General features: G+C 34.9%; 2 long non-coding RNA genes across 2 annotated transcripts in view; both read right to left on the bottom strand.

Moving 5' to 3' along the window:
* Window positions 1-17912, bottom strand: part of LOC135223621 (uncharacterized) — a 144553-nt gene that overhangs the window by 70502 nt on the left and 56139 nt on the right. The gene's annotated exons all lie outside the window — the stretch shown is intronic.
* Window positions 6924-8436, bottom strand: LOC135223620 (uncharacterized). The gene is made up of 2 exons (XR_010316543.1): window positions 8204-8436; window positions 6924-7769 (listed from the first exon to the last, which is right to left on the bottom strand). It is a non-coding gene; the product is annotated as an uncharacterized LOC135223620 (long non-coding RNA).

Genomic DNA, 17912 nt, shown 5'->3' with positions numbered 1-17912 from the left:
TTGAGTTTGGGATTACCTAACACACGAACCAGCACTTCGATGATGGGCTGTTATTATTTTCTCGCCCCGTCCACCTTTTTAGATGCTCTTCGGAGGGAAACTATCCTCTTCATTACATTTTAATGTTATACACTGATGAGGAACACCGTTCAGGTGTTCGAAAGTCTTTGTTTTATATTTTTACATAGAAATATATTTTTTATATATAATTGTGGATATTTTTTAACAATTTGTTTTCACGAAACTGAATTTCTTAACAGAAACAACAATAATATTAGCAACACTAATGATAATAGTAAGAATATTAATATTAATAGTAATAATGTAATAACATAATAATTATAGTAGAAAAGATCAAAATAATAACATTAAAAATAATAATAATAATAGTAATAAAGTATAACATTAAGAGCAATGAGCCTTTAAATACGGTCGCCCAAAGTCACACTCTCGGCAGGGAGATGGCCATTGGCCATTGGCCACCCCAGTGATTGACGCCCCAAGCCAGGGGCGGCCAACCTATGGCGCATGCGCCAACAGTGGCGCACTATACCCCAGAGATGATAAAAGAAAAAAACATGCCTGCTCATAAAAAAGAAAAAATAATAATACTAATAATATTGGTTTTTAGAAAAAAAAATACAAAAAAGAATTCAAGTAACTTATAGCTAGAAGTGAGTTTTTGGCGATCATTACCATGTGTACATTTTCCAGAACTGAGAAAATTTGCCCAAAGTTATGCCTGTCGCTCTGGAACAACATACAGATGCGAGCCAGCATTTTCATCCATGAAAATGATCAAGAACAAACTGAGGTCGCGACTATCCGATTCAAATCTGAAGAATTGTCTGTTGCTCTCAGTTACTAATTTAACTCGTAATATTACAGATTTGCTGAAAGCAAAGCAAAGTCAAAAGTCTCATTAAACCTAGTTATGTTTATTTTTCCTGCATGTGAAATTACTTTTCTTTAAAACTGCTAATTGTGGTCACATATTTTTCTTAGTACTTTCAGAAATAACTCATGAATATTATCAATACAAATTCAAAGCGTCAATAAAGTAAGTACAGTTTACCTTGTATCTATGTTAGATCCTTTCCTTTACAACTGCTACATCTGTCCACACTATCATATATATATATATATATATATATATATATATATATATATATATATATATATCTCGGAAATAATTATATGTATAACTGCCAAAATATGTCCAAATTACCATACTTAAAGGATTGAAAGGGGCCTCTGAATTAGAAGTGAAGAAAATTGGTGCATGCGAAACAAAAGGTTGGCCACCCCTGCCCTAAGCCGTTGCACACAGCTGACAGATTTGCACTTTGGGTTCTCCGATTTTATGGCTGTGTTGGAGACGGATTATAAATCATATGAAACAATGGTAAATACACAAACAGACGTGAAAATATAATATGATGTTAGTGCCTGTTTACTAAATATAATGAACAATGAAATGAAAAATATTAATAGGGAGAAAATTAGAGGAATAATGGCCGTCCCAAAAAGCCAGCATCGATAGAATGTATTGAAAACACCATTGCATAGGCTGGCTGTGGTGCGTGCCGGCGGAAGTAAGACACACTCGAGTAGCTGGCTTTAAACATCAAACTGCGGTCAATTTTGCCTTGATTTGCCCGTAAGTATAATTTTTAGTTGAGTTTGAGTTTTCTTCCCTGAATATATATATATATATATATATATATATATATATATATATATATATATATATATATATATATATATATATATATATATATATATATATGGTACCGGGTATTTGGTGACAGCGTACAGATTAATTTGAGTGAGGCAGCCAAAAATAAGTGGACTATTAAATTAATAATTGACTGCTATTATAGGCCTACTTAATTTGGGAGTCAGGAGCTCCAAGTTGTATGATCGTCAATTTCGGGAGGGGGGAATAGATGGGGGGAAAATGTTTTGTAGTTAGCCTATCTTGAACGATTATTCACATTTCCGCTTCAGTAATTATTTGTGTTTTGCTACATCATCTTTTTGTGAATGTGTGGGTGTTAGAGCGGCTCTACACGATGGGACTTGTCTAAATATCAATCGAAATGCCATATTAGATAAAAATTTCATCTTATCCACACGAACCAACCGCAACTCAAGAATAAGGCAGTTGATGGCACGATCCAGATAAAACAGGTCAGCCAGACAGCGTCCCAACCTACGTCTTCTGAGGGAGCGCGGTGGCGAGAACCATTAAGAACGTAGGTTTAACACACCGTCAAGAATCTTTTTCGAAGAATTGTTATTGATAATGTGATCTTTCAAGTATCAAAAGAACGTAAATAAAACAACATTTGCATTTTGAAAATATTTTATTAAGTTACAATTTTTATCTTTTTTCTTAGTGCCTCCCTGCATGGTTGCCCTTGACGTTTCCTATACTTACTCAAATTATTAAGAAATCTCTTTCGAAAATATACGGATATCTTTACATAAAGAGCGATAACATTGTCAGGAACTTCAATATTAGGCTTTTTTTAATTCAAAGCAAAGCTTTTTAAAGCAATGTTTGCCCTCTATGGGTGGTATCCCGTGTACAGCATTAAAGATCTCCCGGATTATTACTAACTGTGGAAAAAAAAAATTACTATAAGGTACATGCAACTCCCCCCTACTTACACAGTCTATCCAAGTATCACTCCTTTGTATACTTCTTTATTCTTATTTCCTAACTCAGGGTATTTCACACAAAATGTTTTGACAATATATCCCCCAATGTATTTGAGAGCCTCCTCCTCAATTACTCCCTCGATATCTTTTTTTATTTCTGTGTTTGCTCTCAAAAGGTTTTCTTCCTCATCAAAAACATCTTTTCCTAAATCAAAATCTAAATTTCTAAACATCTTTGTTGATAGACATATTTCTAAAGCAAACTCCCTTTCTTTTGTTACATACTCACCTTCATTGGGAGATTCAAGGGATTTTGCAACTGAGGTGATATTACACATTTCACTTATTACCTTCACTTCCTTCCCTAGCAACATTTTTTTTATGCCTGAATTTAAAATTCACTGCATTTGGATTATCATGGTGACCATGCATGGCTTTATACACCCAAAGAAATGTTAAAGGCAATATTGATTTAATCTTTCTGTCAGCAGCTAGCCAAGCAATGGGAGATTAACATGAAAAAAATTATTCCTTTCTCTAGAAGGAATATATATAATTTTTTGTATTAGGACTTTTAACTCATAATACTCATGAACTCGATGACCTTGAGCAATTTAATTTACCTGTTTATTTTTCTACATCAATACCAAAAACAGTGCTTTTACCAAACTCTTCCATACATGCATGAAGAATTCATGATGTCGAGCCAATCATTCATTATCAAAAGGATAAAATCGGACGGTTCACTTCAGTTTTGACACTTCAACAGTCTCCTTTCGCCTAAATTTTTTACTGAATTGGCACCTAATGTAGACACCAGTTACACTGCTAATTTAACGCGCGGTCTTTGTTGCCCCTTTACATTTAAATGGATTTCATTGACCTTATATGCAAGCCCATAGTCTGTTTTGGTTTTACTAAGTATTTCTCGTATGCTAGAAGCTGAAATACACTCTTCATTATTAAGGAAAAAACAGTCAATAAACTATTTCTTACTAATTTCATTAAATGGGGAACATCAGGGAACACGACGTTAATTCTGTCAGCACGACAACAGGCATGTACCCACTGGTCTTTGCATGGCTTTTCTTTTAGAAAACGATGGTATTTTATACTGGAGTTTTTCGTTTTTTCACGTTTATTAGAACAGCCAAATACTGCGCAGCTACTTGGCATTATCAATGGTAGAATGAATGAATGAATAAAAAGATATATGGGCACACAGCAAGTCCTATAGTCAACCTTACGACTATGGGTAGCATATTGTTTTGGTTAACCGCGTTTGAGAGACGGTGGGCTACGAACATCGACAAGGCCCTAATTATAGGCCTACTCTGCAAAAAGAAAGGAAAATTACCAAAGACTGGCTATAAAAACGAGTATACTTATCTTACGTTTCTTTTCTTCAGAAGAACTGAGACTGGCATCATAAGACAGGTTTAATTATTTAAAATGGATCAGCACACATACTTGTAGCTGTTGTCACTTGTGAGCCTTCCCGCTCAGAAAAAAAGATACTACTTTGTGTGAAGTAATAACTCACACGACTGGGTCAGTACTAATATTAAATGTATGTATGTATATATATATATATATATATATAATATATATATATATAAATATATATATATTATATAATAATATATATATATATTATATATATATATACTGTGTGTCTGTGTCTGTGTCTGTGTTTGTGTGTGTGTGTGCAGTGCAAATTTCACTTGGTATCTCTCCAGTGCTGGATGCAGATCCTGTCTGCCCCTCCCCACTCGTTGTGGGGTGTCTGTCAGGGGTAACCACCCACTACAATGTCTGTCATTACCACCACAGTACTCAAGGATGTGCAGTGCTATAGTAGTGTAGATTTTACTTGATATCTCTTAGGTTGGATCTAGATCCAATTGAAACCCCTTTTTCAGTGTGTCTGTCAGGGAGGACCGTGGCACCCTCCAGTATACCTGTCACTGGTCATTCTATAATCAGGTCCCAGGAGAGACTGGGGATATTTTATATATTAGTTTCATCTGCTATCTCATGTACTTGATCTAGACCCAACATCTAACAAGCAATTAACCATGCTTGTTAAGTTAGCCACTCATATATTTTCGGCAGACGGTCAGTTTCACAGTTTACAAGTCTACTCCTAAATACCAGTAGGGGTTACACTCGGTACGTATCTCATTCGTTGCATCTCAATATTCCGGGCTGCCGCTCTAATCCTACACAACCTCTCAGAAATATTGCATCATTGCAAAGCGCAAATTTGGTTAGAGAGAGCAAGTTTGTTATATAAAAACGTGATTCACAAACTGACAGCCTTAAATATTTTAAAACAACCATAATATGTTTCCATATGACTTTAAAAAATGAATGAGTATTATAATCTGTGCATGCCCCAGTGCCACCCCGAACCCCCCATAATCAGCTCCCCTCCCCCCTCTTAATAGACTCCTAGTAACACCGTTACATCTCACCACGCTCAATTACGGTACATGGTCGAAACACTATATAATAAAATACTGGCCCAATTAACTAACGTAAATGCATGCAGGCGAATGATCTAACTAACCGGTGACCAGGGAGAGAAAGAAAATCATACGTCCTATCTCTGAGAGCTTTAGTGAAGGAAGAACGTCTTTGTATATTCGGCGCGATCCGCCCGAACAGTTATGCCTTTTCCATTTGCGCTAGATTTAATTCATGGTCCCGATAGGACATTGGCAATACAGCTAACGTGACGAAATAATATACAGATGAGTCTCCCACGACCCGGACGAATACAGTTCCAAGATATACGAGACAAAATCCGGGGACATTTTCGGTTTTGAGGTGTAAAAACCTCCAAAACATTACATGTTTTTGTCACTGAAAAACTAAAACGGGGACACTGCCTTTACCATTCATAAAAGCAACGTTCAAATGTTTCATCCTATTTATTCTAAATTGGAAAGGAATTATAAAGAATTCAGTTGATTAAATCATACTAATTTAATGAATACTTACCAATGATTGAACAGTATTGAAACACCGCTGGATGGCAGACAGTGGTGCTGGCGGGAAGGCTTCAAGAGGGAAGGAAGTCAGGGACGTGCATGACGAAACTGACGATGATTTGGCCGGAAATTTGGTTTTATGTTCTTGGAAGGTAATCTCGCAAATTATGCCGTGCAAAGCTGTTTATCATTTCCTTAGTTATATACACTTTACAGTGCGAGTAAGTACGGTGTGAACTATGTATAATTTAGTCAACATTTTCGTTTTTTTTTTTTTTTTTTTTTTTTTTTTTTGTATTCCAATTTCGGATCTTTCAGTCACAGTTAAAACCGGGGACAGCATCATTGTTTGCAAACAGTTTCCTAGTGTGGACGCCTTTAGAACTTCCGAGTCGGAAATGCAGCAGATTTAAGTCGAGCAAAGACTGTGCCCTCGTCTTTTCGCTACCTACACAACCACATACCACTCCATTACAGTGATCATGACCAATTGTGATCTGTGATGGTTGAGTGATGTTGCACGGACAGCTTCTGTATTGCCTTGCAAGCTCTATATTTTCAACAAGTGGAAAAGATCGAAGTCCAAATATAATCCGATTGCCGGAGGTAAAATCCTGATACCTTTGGTGGACTCTTGCCAAAATCTACAGTCTTGCAGAGCGTTCTTGATGAGGATGCAGAAGCAGTTTAGATTTCAACTCAGTCTTTAACCGTGAATCATAAAGCACTTGTCTGTAAGCCAAGATTATGGGGTATTGGTGGACTTTTAATTAATATCATAAAGAAATTTTTAATAGGCAGAACCCAAAGGGTCTGTGTTAATGGCCTGTATTTTAGCTATATTAATCTCATTCCAGGTGGTGTTCTTAGACCTGTGCTATTCATTATCTTTATATACTAGTGAAACGTGTTAAGGTCCATGAAGATGCCTTGCCAATATGCCTTTCTTATACGCCAGAAGAGACAAGTATTGGACACGTAATTTGTCATCAGTTCTCGTTTAAGATTTATAAATCAGATAAAAAACAGAAATTAATTTTTGCTTGTTTTATTATGTTTGATTCAACCTCACGGTGATGAATATGCATCTTATATAACGTTTTTACTTAATTCACACCTACGATATATATAAGGAACATAAAGATAAATAAGAGATCATATTGCTTGTCATCCTCGTCACATGATATGAACAAGACAACGACAACTTCATCAGCAGAATTAAATATATAATCCTAGATCAGGTCAACTAAAACAATGCAGTGATAACTCTCTTTAATATTTCAAATTTGATAATACATTTATCAATATTGTTCATATTTTCAGCTCAGTAGTGTGCGTGTATTGAAAGCCTCACTCTGGATTTCTTAGCACGAATGATTCGCTGAAGAGGAGTAATACCTACAGCTAGGCAAAACACCAATGCTCTCATTATTTCCGCGTATCCACCATCGCCATATTAAACATGTGGCTCAGTGTAACGCCTGCATGCGTTAAAATGTGATACTTTCAGCAGCTTATGGTGAAGGAACTGGCCACTCACTACTCTCTAGCTGCTTCTATACAATAAGTTTTTAGACTCATGCACATCGCAGCACTAAAACTCTCTGAAGGGAAGGATTTTCCACATACATCATTTTGTTTTCAAGTAACTATGGATTAAACTGGCTTACACCATATGGATTAACGAAGGCAATGGCGGTATAACTTCAAATTTTGTCAGGACGTCTTAGATACGTAGAAATGTCTGGTACTTAAAATGTACTAACAGGTGTTATAAAACAGTCTCGAGTCTATATGAACATTAATTATTGAAACCCGGTTTATGTCCAAGGCTATATGCTTGGTAGACACAAAGGCGCCTTAGCAGTTTGCGTTAACATTCCATCAGACAAAATTATGCCTGAGAACCCATTACTGGATTTTCCGCCTGACTTCTTCTATCTGTTCATCCCGTACTTGACCTCGGTAGGCCAAGACGTTCTCTGATTCTCTCTGGCTTAAATCTTCTTTGAGTTCGGACTGCGTACAGCTGCTGATGTCTTTTCCTTTGCCATAGAAAATATCTTCCCGATACACCTTGTTCTTCTGTCTGTACGTCCCATGAATCTGAAAGTAGAAATGACCAAGGGTAAAGTCCACACACACAATATATATATATATATATATATATATATATATATATATATATATATATATATATATATATATATATATATATATATATATTATTATTTATTCTGATATCCAACTCACTAAACAAACCCTACTCTCACACACCCTAAATATATATATATATATATATATATATATATATATATATATATATATATATATATATATATATACTAGCATTAAGAATATTGACGAACATACGTTTGTTATCAAATAAAATCAGTGTATTAATTTACCTGGAATCACTCGCAGACAACAGGAGAAAAAAATAGCAGTAATACATACTATCCATATTTTACAGCATAGTTGACTATGATTAAAACGCAATGTTATTAATGTCTATAACAATTAATCGCACTAATTCTTACTTTATCCCAGATTTCCATGTTGAATCCGAAGTTGACATGGAAGTACTGATGGTGATTATCATGGAAGATGCAGTCTGGTTGCCAAGGCTGCCACAGTGGGGCCTTGAAGTAGATGCCTGAATGGTCGATGATGCCGTGGTAGTACAGGTAGGCCAGGATCGTCACGAACACCGCTGTCGCAAAATGGAAATCAGTAAGCTTATCAAGCTTTAGATCTCAGATCATACATGCAATTTGCCTACCGCGTCTATGCAATATATATATATATATATATATATATATATATATATATATATATATATATATATTATATATATTGCATAGACGCGGTAGGCAAATTGCATGTATGATCTGAGATCTAAAGCTTGATAAGCTTTATATTTTATACTGTATTATTATATTATATATATATGTATGTATATATATATATATATATATATATATATATATATATATATATATATATATATATATATATATATATATATAATAGGAACAGCATGGGCAGAAACTTCAGCATTTTCAGTTACAACTTATTGACATCCATCACCTACAACAACTCCCGCCTTCAGGGCTGAAAACAGGGAAAATGAAAAATCTATGCATCAGGGATCAGACTAAAATGGAGCACAGTAGTAAATCATGTTTCAAAAAAAGGTAAACAAATTAATCATAATCAGTATATCAATGAACTTTGAATTTAGATGAAAGCAAAATGGTAAATAACTAATCACGAAATTAGCAACAAAGAACAAAGTTACTTAGCATAAAGAGTCAGGAGAGAGATAAAAAAAATAAAAAGAAACTAGAATAATAATAGAAAAACCACAAGTGAACATCTGAGAAAATTACGCTGTTACTAAGGATAGAAAGAAAATGATTTAACAAGAACCCTAACGAGCAAAATTATCTGCATATGATTACAAAAAGTCAAAAGCATCGAAACGAGAACTCAGCCGCACGGAAGCATGTAGCAGTACGAGAGAGGATCAAATATTATTTAATATTTGACACAAGGGAAGACAAGCACAAAGAGGCGAGAAGGTAGAATGGACGAATGGTCTATTAGGTAATGTTTAATTGTACAGCAGCTGAATGATGTGTCAAATATAAATAATAATTGATCCAGTCTTGTACTACATGCTTCGATGCCTGTGAGTTCTCGTTTCGATGCTTTCTACTGTTTGTAATCATATACAAATATTTTTGCTTGACAGGATTCATGTTACCTTTCCTTCTGTCTTTATTAATAGTGTAATTTTCTCAGATGTTTAATTGTGGTTTTTGTGTCAATTTTCCGGTTTCTTTTTAATCTCTCTCCTGATTAATTGTTTAGTAGCTTTATTCTTTGTTGTTAATTTCGTGTTTAATTATTTACCATTTTGCTCTCCTCTAAATTCAAAGTTCATTGATGTACTGATTATGATTTATTTATTTTAGAATATTTTTAAGCATAATTTACTACTGTGTTCCATTTTAGTCTAATCCCTAATGTATAGATTTTTCATTTTCCCTGTTTTAAGCTCTGAAGACGGGATATGTTGTATCCCGAAAAGTACGTAGCTGATGGATATAAATGAAGTTGCAAAAAAAAAATGCTGAAGTTTCTGCTGGCCATACTGTTCCTATTAAAGACCTGACTTTCTAGAAGCGACTGGATCAATTATTATTTATATTTGACACATCATTCAGCTGCTGTACAATTAAACATTACCTAATAGACCATTCGTCCATTCTACCTTCTCGCCTCTTTGTGCTTGTCTTCCCTTGTGTCAAATATTAAATAATATTTGATCCTCTCTCGTACTGCTACATGCTTCCGTGCGGCTGAGTTCTCGTTTCGATGCTTTTGACTTTTTGTAATCATATGCAGATAATTTTGCTCGTTAGGGTTCTTGTTAAATCTTTTCTTTCTATCCTTAGTAACAGCCGGTAATTTTCTCAGATGTCACTTGTGGTTTTTCTATTATTATTCTAGTTTCTTTTTATTTTTTTTATCTCTCTCCTGACTCTTTATGCTAAGTAACTTTGTTCTTGTTGCTAATTTCGTGATTAGTTATTTACCATTTTGCTTTCATCTAAATTCAAAGTTCATTGATATACTGATAATGATTAATTTGTTTACCTTTTTTTGAAACATGAATTACTACTGTGCTCCATTTTAGTCTGATCCCTGATGCATAGATTTTTCATTTTCCCTGTTTTCAGCCCTGAAGGCGGGAGTTGTTGTAGGTGATGGATGTCAATAAAGTTGTAACTGAAAATGCTGAAGTTTCTGCCCATGCTGTTCCTATTATATATATATATATATATATATATATATATATATATATATATATATATATATATACATACATACATACTATATATAATATAATAATACAGTATAAAATATACATATACATATCCTTTTCAAATGAAGAATGATCAGACTAACAACGATTAGGGTGTAAAATCGAAAGTCCTCCTTTGAAGGACAGGGGGTGGGTAGGTTGTTTGATAACAATCCTACTTCGCCAAACTGGTTCATTAAATACGGAAGCATTTTCCTACACTAGGATTGTGGAAAATCTAACCATTCAAGAAGTTAAAAACGTGGAAACGCAACCTGATAAGCAGCTGCATATCGTATCCCTTGCTTTAAGTTTAACACACGCTCGTATACGTGTGGGGATATTGTATAAACACACACACACACACACACACACACACACACACACACACACATATATATATATATATATATATATATATATATATATATATATATATATATATATATATAAGATACCTAACCCCACTGACTCTCGTATCAATATCTAAATATGAAAAATAAAAGAAATTTCAAAGGAAACAATAGGCCATAATACTCTGCGCTAAAAGGAACTGCCTCAGTCGGAAGCTCTCAGGCGCCTTTCTAGCGGGAAAACTTACTCCAGTGAAAACGGGGAAGAGAACCATTGGGCTCACGAGCACTGCTTGCATGTGGATGAACTCGAACGGGTGAATGGCTGTGACGCTGAACGCAGTGGGTGCTTGTACTTGTGGTGAAGCTTGTGGAAATTTTTGTAGAAGGACAGGGGAGGTGGTAAAACCTGTGGTGCCAGTACGTGAGGTAATCCTGGAAGTAGCAAAGGGTTCATGTGTAGATTACAGCTTTGACAATGTTTACATTTCCATAGATACACATGTACGAACACACATAAACGCGCGCGCACCCTTTGACCGTAAAGATTGAAAGGCCAGTACCTTAAAAATGGCTATTTCTCTTTTATAGGTACTATATCAGTTTTCCATGTTTTTCTTTTCCTATTTTATTGTTATTGAAAACCAATAAAGATTCTTCTGTGAGGGGTGAAACTACCGTATCAACATCTAAGTATATCAGGTTGTATTACTCTGAAGCTAATTTAGACAAATCAGCCCATCTAACTTATCTCCATATTTCAGGACTAGGCTTGCCAACCCTCCGGATCACCGGGATTCTCCCGTACTTTCTGAATATTCTCCAGTCTCCCACCAAATGGCTTAAAAAACTCTCGGGGTTTCAGATAATATATATATATATACTGTTATATTTAATATATATATAATAATATATATATATATCTAATATTACATATATATATATCAATATAGTTATATTCTATCTATACATTGTTTTAAGTAAAATGAAATGTTCATTTTTGAAGAAATAGTAAGCAGTGGTCAAAGAAAAAGTATAATATATATGTATATATATATATATATATATATATATATATATATATATATATATATATATATATATATATATTATTTGTGTGTAATTATAAGAGCCACAATGCCCTCTTAACATATGGTGAAAAAGTTGAACAGTTAGATTCATTATATCTTATATTTTAATTTAAATATATAATAATATATATCTATATAATATAATAGATATATATATATATACTATATATAATATATATATTATATGGTTACACTCGGCAAGGAAAGTTAAGATACAGTTTTTTTAAATCTTCGGACATATATTGTTCAATAATGTCACAGCTGGCAACTCTTAAAAGGGGGCGGAGCTTCAGAATCATAGCGTTTGTTGCTTTCAGATTTCCATCAACTTTGCACCATAAGATACTGTTGAGGTCCTATAATCATTTATACGTTGAAATGTAGAAAAAAGGCCACAGGCTTCTATATTATTCGTTTACTAATTACGGTTTGGTAACGTCAGTTCAAGGTAGAATATCGATCATCCTTTTTTAAAACCTACTGTGAAACCTTATCTATTAGTAATGTTTGAACACTAAACTTATGTAAAATTTATACGTAATTAAAGACGGATCTTAAACAATGAGAGAAAGGGTTTTAAAATTTGGGCAGTACTTGTGGAAATCGTGAGGAACAATACAATAAAGAATGAAATATTATGACGATAGAGAGAGAGCGCGCAAGCATATAGACCAATTGATAGAGATACTTAATTCATTATATTTACTTTGAGAGATTAAGTGATAGTATCTTTTCAAATGTTTCAAAAGTGAGAGAGAGAGAGAGAGAGAGAGAGCACAAGCATAGGCCTATCTTTTGGGAATACTTAATTCATTATATTTACTTTGAGAGATTGAGTGATAATATTTTTTCAAATGTGTTTTAAGAGTGGGGAGAGAGAGAGAGAGAGAGAGGAGCAAAATCTGTTCATGTGAAAGCTTAGGCCTATTTATAACTACTTAATTTCATTATATTTTCTTTCGGAGATTGAGTGGTAATATATATATTTTTAAAGTATGTTTTAGAAGTGGAGAGAGAGAGAGAGAGAGAATTATAGTACTGGTGGCGGACTTGTGACGGGGAAAGGCAGAAGAAAATATAATGAATTAAGTATCTCTATCAATAGGCCTATGCTTGCGCGATATGATATGGCTGCCAAGCTCGTGCTGCACTATGCTAGATAAAATTTGAAGGATCATAATAATCAAGTTAATTCTCTGAGAAATTCATACCCTAATCTTGATTACATTCGACAGTTGCCGTAGGTAGCATTCAAAGATTGTAAAAAGACGGGGAAAATTTTAGACACAGGGTGCGGTCATTCTTGCTCTCTTGATATAGTCTTTACTTTTGAAAATCGGGTTTCATCCACAAATCATTCACGAAAAAAGCTGTGTTAAGTAAAAATATTTATTACCACAAATAACTCAATATGTATTGCACAGGCAATTAAAGTTTATATCGTGGGAGATCTTTCAGCCTCGCGGCAAAGAAATGCAGTCGTGTAGGGCTGTAGGCTACTACGAACTGCTTTGTAATGGGATCATATAGCCAGAAAATCATTGAGCTGACATGCTACTTTAACCTTGATTAAGATTTATGTTTAAAGACAGTAGCTTTGTAAACAGCAACTAGCATTCGATCCATGTCAACGTCAAAGTAATCAAAGTGTGAAATCCGTTACGTTAGCCAGTATGCAGTGACTTGCGCTTTCCCGCTCGAAGTTCTAGGGCTCCTCCTCACATCATAGAAAACGCTCTTGCGGATGCAACTAGATTTGTTCAAACTACCTTAGCCGTCGCAACATTGACTGCCATTGACGTCAGCTAACTTTAATCGCTTTGGAATACAAACATAAGTTTGTAGAAACTAAAATAATTGCATTCACCACTTACGATGAAGCAATATATCCCTGTTCATGAAGCAAAACGAGTAAATATTGTCGTCGTGATACATAGTACTAAAATCAGAAATTCACATTCTATCTACCAGATATCTATGAACGAATCCATCTGAGAAATTCCAATTACTTCGGACATGTATCGTGTTTTTAAGTATCTGAACGGTTTTGTTTTGCAGTTTTAACTTATGTGATATCATTTGCAGTATATTTTCATATTCTAGAGTAAATTTGGCAATATGTCTTTTCAGTAAAAACAAATGGGAAATTGGATGAACGAAAGCTAATAAAAACTGCATCTTCAGTTTTCTTGTCGAGTGTACCATTGTTGAAGGCCCAAGACTCCACCCCCCCCCACCCCTTTACCCCACTCTCTCTCTCTCTCTCTCTCTCTCTCTCTCTCTCTCTCTCTCACTGTTTGTTGTCTCCGTCTTTTTTGCTGTTCACTTATCCACATTCTAGTCGCCCTCCTTCTCCCTTCTTTATAGGTTGGTACCTCCAGCAATGCTTAATTTGCTATTATGTATAAATGTTTTGGAAGAGATCTTTTTTGTTTTTTATAATTTATAGTATTTTATAATCCACAATATATTCTTTCATTGCAGCTTGAAAATGAGACTAGTTTTCTTGAAACGTCGGCACTAATAAAGATGATTTTATGTTCCAGTCCGTTTCCCCTGTCCTCAATTCTTGATGTATCCTACTTATCAGCCGTCCGCCTGGTATCATTATCTAATATAATATATATATTAGTATATAATATATATATATATATTTATATATATATATATATATATTGGTATATTATATATTGATATATATATTTATATATACTATATATCTATATATATATATATATATATATATATATATTATATATGTATATATATAATATATATAGATATATCATATATATATTATGTATATATAATATATATATATATCAGACAACCTGACACAGACGGCGTCCGAATCTTGATCTCTCCAGAGCGAAAGAGGAATTACCGTAAATTATCGCAATTGGAAAGGGGAGTGTCCCTCCTAATTTCCACCTCGTAAAATGATGCTGAAGAGATTTAGAGCTTAAGTAAAGAAAACTAGAGAAATCGCAGAGAGATCTCTAAATGAGCCCTTTCCGTCATCCATCTCCCCGTAATCTTTCCAGGAATTATCTCGATATAAGATATAAGGTCAGAGGTCAAGCTCTGTCTCGCCCGCAACTTGAAAGCAGTTCTTTAGATTGGTGTTCAAAAGAAGGTAAACTATCAACGCTGTTCGAGAGGTTTCGCGGCTCTTATTGTTTCTACTTGGTTATTTATAATGTGTTTGAAGTTAACATTCGCCCTTTATCCCTCAGGAACAATTACCAGTATTGTCTTTAGGAAGGGGGGTGGGGGTAATGCCGTCAGTACACCTCACTCGGTGCACTGTAGGCATCATTTAAAGTTATATGCAGGGCCCCTTCAATCCGTAGCTACGACTCCTTTCATTCCTTTTGCTGTGTCTCCGTTCATATTCTCTCTGTTCCGCCCTACTTTCCACTCTGTCCTAACAATTGTGTCTTGATGCAACAGAAGGTTTTCCTTCATTTACACCCTTTAAACCTCCTTGCTATCGATTTCCCTTTCATCGCTGAATGACCTCATAGGTCCAAGCGCTTAGCCTTGGGTCTCAATTTAACATTCCCTTCCATTCCATCCCAATTATTTCAGTCTAAAAATTTTACAAAAAGTAAAACCTAACATGTGTTCTTAAAGATAAAGATGAAGACTGAACATTTGAACACTTCCCCGAGTGATTCATTCCTTGTCGGCAGCAGACATTGCGGAGTCTCATGGAATCAAGCTTATTTCAGCCTCAGAGATGCTTCCTCTTTCTTTATTGTTCCCCGAAAAACATGGACCAGGTGGCCCGCCATCGTCAGGGGATTCTGAAAAAGACCCAAGTCGAGATAAAAAAAAATAAAGAAGAAAAAATGAAAGGCAGGAGAAAAGAAACGTGACATAGAAGCCATTCTGCATTTTTGCACCTCTTTCCTCTCGGCTCGCTTCTTCCTTTTACCGGTTGGACGGATTAGGTCTAATTATTCTCTGTGTTTTGACTGTGAAATTCCTTTTTAAGAGTCAGCAGTTTTTTCGCTTGATAAGATAATTTCCCTCTTGTCTTATTCTGGGCCTCGTTCGTGAATATATATCAATTTGCTTGTTTTTTTTACGGTCTTAACTTTTCTTCAGATATCTGTCGTCTTTCCTTCATTATCATTATCATGAATGATAACAACGCTAAATTGGCGGTGATTCTTATTACTTTAGTCATTAATAGTGCTGATAACATTAACAGTGATAGTTCTGTTATTTGTTCTTGCAAACATTCATTGAATAAAAGACCTTTAATGGAACTTGGATACAAGAGAGCACATAAGAAGTGACAGGTAGTATTCCGAACTACAAAAAAACCAGTAACGTAACAAATAGCAACTAAGAAAGAAAGTGCCAATAAAAGGCATAACATTAAAAAGACGAGACTATAGAATCCCATAACAGCTGGTGCTAGAGATAACGGCAAACATACTCTCATCAATTATGCAAAACATAGTACTAGGAAAGTGTTGGGCGTCCTCGGCTACCCCACAAGGTATGGCTGTGTCGCTCAAAGGCTTTTCTCTATCGTGAATTTTTGGCTTTTTTTTTTTTTTTAATCTTAGATACCTTTTGTTTTTCTTCAAGTGTATTCGTACTAAGAGAGGCGTTTTCCTTTTTGATTTAAATCGTTAGTTTGTTATTCAAGTTTTTAGTTTTGTATCAAAGAAAACTTTTGAGATGGCTATTTGTCTGTCCGTCCGCACTACTGAAGCTAAAGGGCTGCAAATTGATATGTTGATCATCCACTCTCCAACCATCAAATATACCAAATTGCAGTCTCTGGCCTCAATAGTTTTTATTTTACTAAAGTTAGCCATGATCATGCGTCTGGCACCAGTATGATTCCAACAACACAGGCCACCACCTGGCAGTGGTTCAACGTTTTATGTGCCGAGTTTCATTCAGCATTATACGCTGTACAGAAAATCCGATTGCGCCGAGGTTACATGTTTCGTGTAGCCTATAGTTGTAATGTCAAGTCTCTTCAGAATTGCTTAAATTAAAGGCGAATTGCATTTATGCGGTAGTTGTCTGCAGGGAATTGCATGCACATGGGAATAGTGCGTATCTCGTAATCGACCATCATTAGGCCTAATGCTTCGCTTCTAAGTAGCTTCAGTCACTATCTGGTTGATATATATCTAACGGCAATCAAAATGAATAGTGAATGAAGAAAATATGTCCATATGTATTCAGTGTCAAAGAAATCATTTGTTGCAATTCAGGAATTTAATAACACTGAAGAAGGTACGAAGGCTGATGAGTGAAGCGTGAAACAAGAGGTCGGTGCAATAGAGGCTTGGATTCCAGAGAGAGACCTTGCTCGGGCTATACATTTTTTCTTCTTTTTTTTTATTAAATCTCAGATCTGCAGGGATTAAAGGAAGCAATATCACTTGAAATGCAATGTCGTTTTCACTAGATTGATTTCCGAGCAACTGTAATGTGGTAAGGTATGGAAGGGAGTAGATCTCCTGTTGTGGATCGCAGGACTTAGTCTCATGAGCTTTTTGTTGTACAGTAGATGAATATATATATATATCAAATATTGGTGATTTCTAAGTATATATATTTAATTATTTAAATTAATTTCTTAGTTTTTTATTTTCAAAATTCAGGTTGTCATTTTGGGACGTGGCCAGTTTTGAAAAACACTTTTTATCCCCCGTAAATGTAATTACTATTAATATTGGAATTTTTACACTAACTCAAAGTCCATTTGCCCTTTGGTCCAAAATTCCACAATTACTGACATTCAAAAATTGTAATTATTCTGAACCACAATCTTTCTCTCGTATCCTTTATATTCCGTAGTAAAAAGGGAAGCGGATAGCAAGAGAGTGAATACTGAGCTAAGTGAAAGGAAAAGCAGTATCAAACGCTTTCTTCAATTCTCCGTTATCCTTATTGT

Source organism: Macrobrachium nipponense, chromosome 10, assembly GCF_015104395.2.
Source record: "Macrobrachium nipponense isolate FS-2020 chromosome 10, ASM1510439v2, whole genome shotgun sequence".
NCBI classification, from domain to species: Eukaryota; Metazoa; Arthropoda; class Malacostraca; order Decapoda; family Palaemonidae; genus Macrobrachium; species Macrobrachium nipponense.
This window is presented reverse-complemented; position numbering and strand designations above follow the sequence as displayed.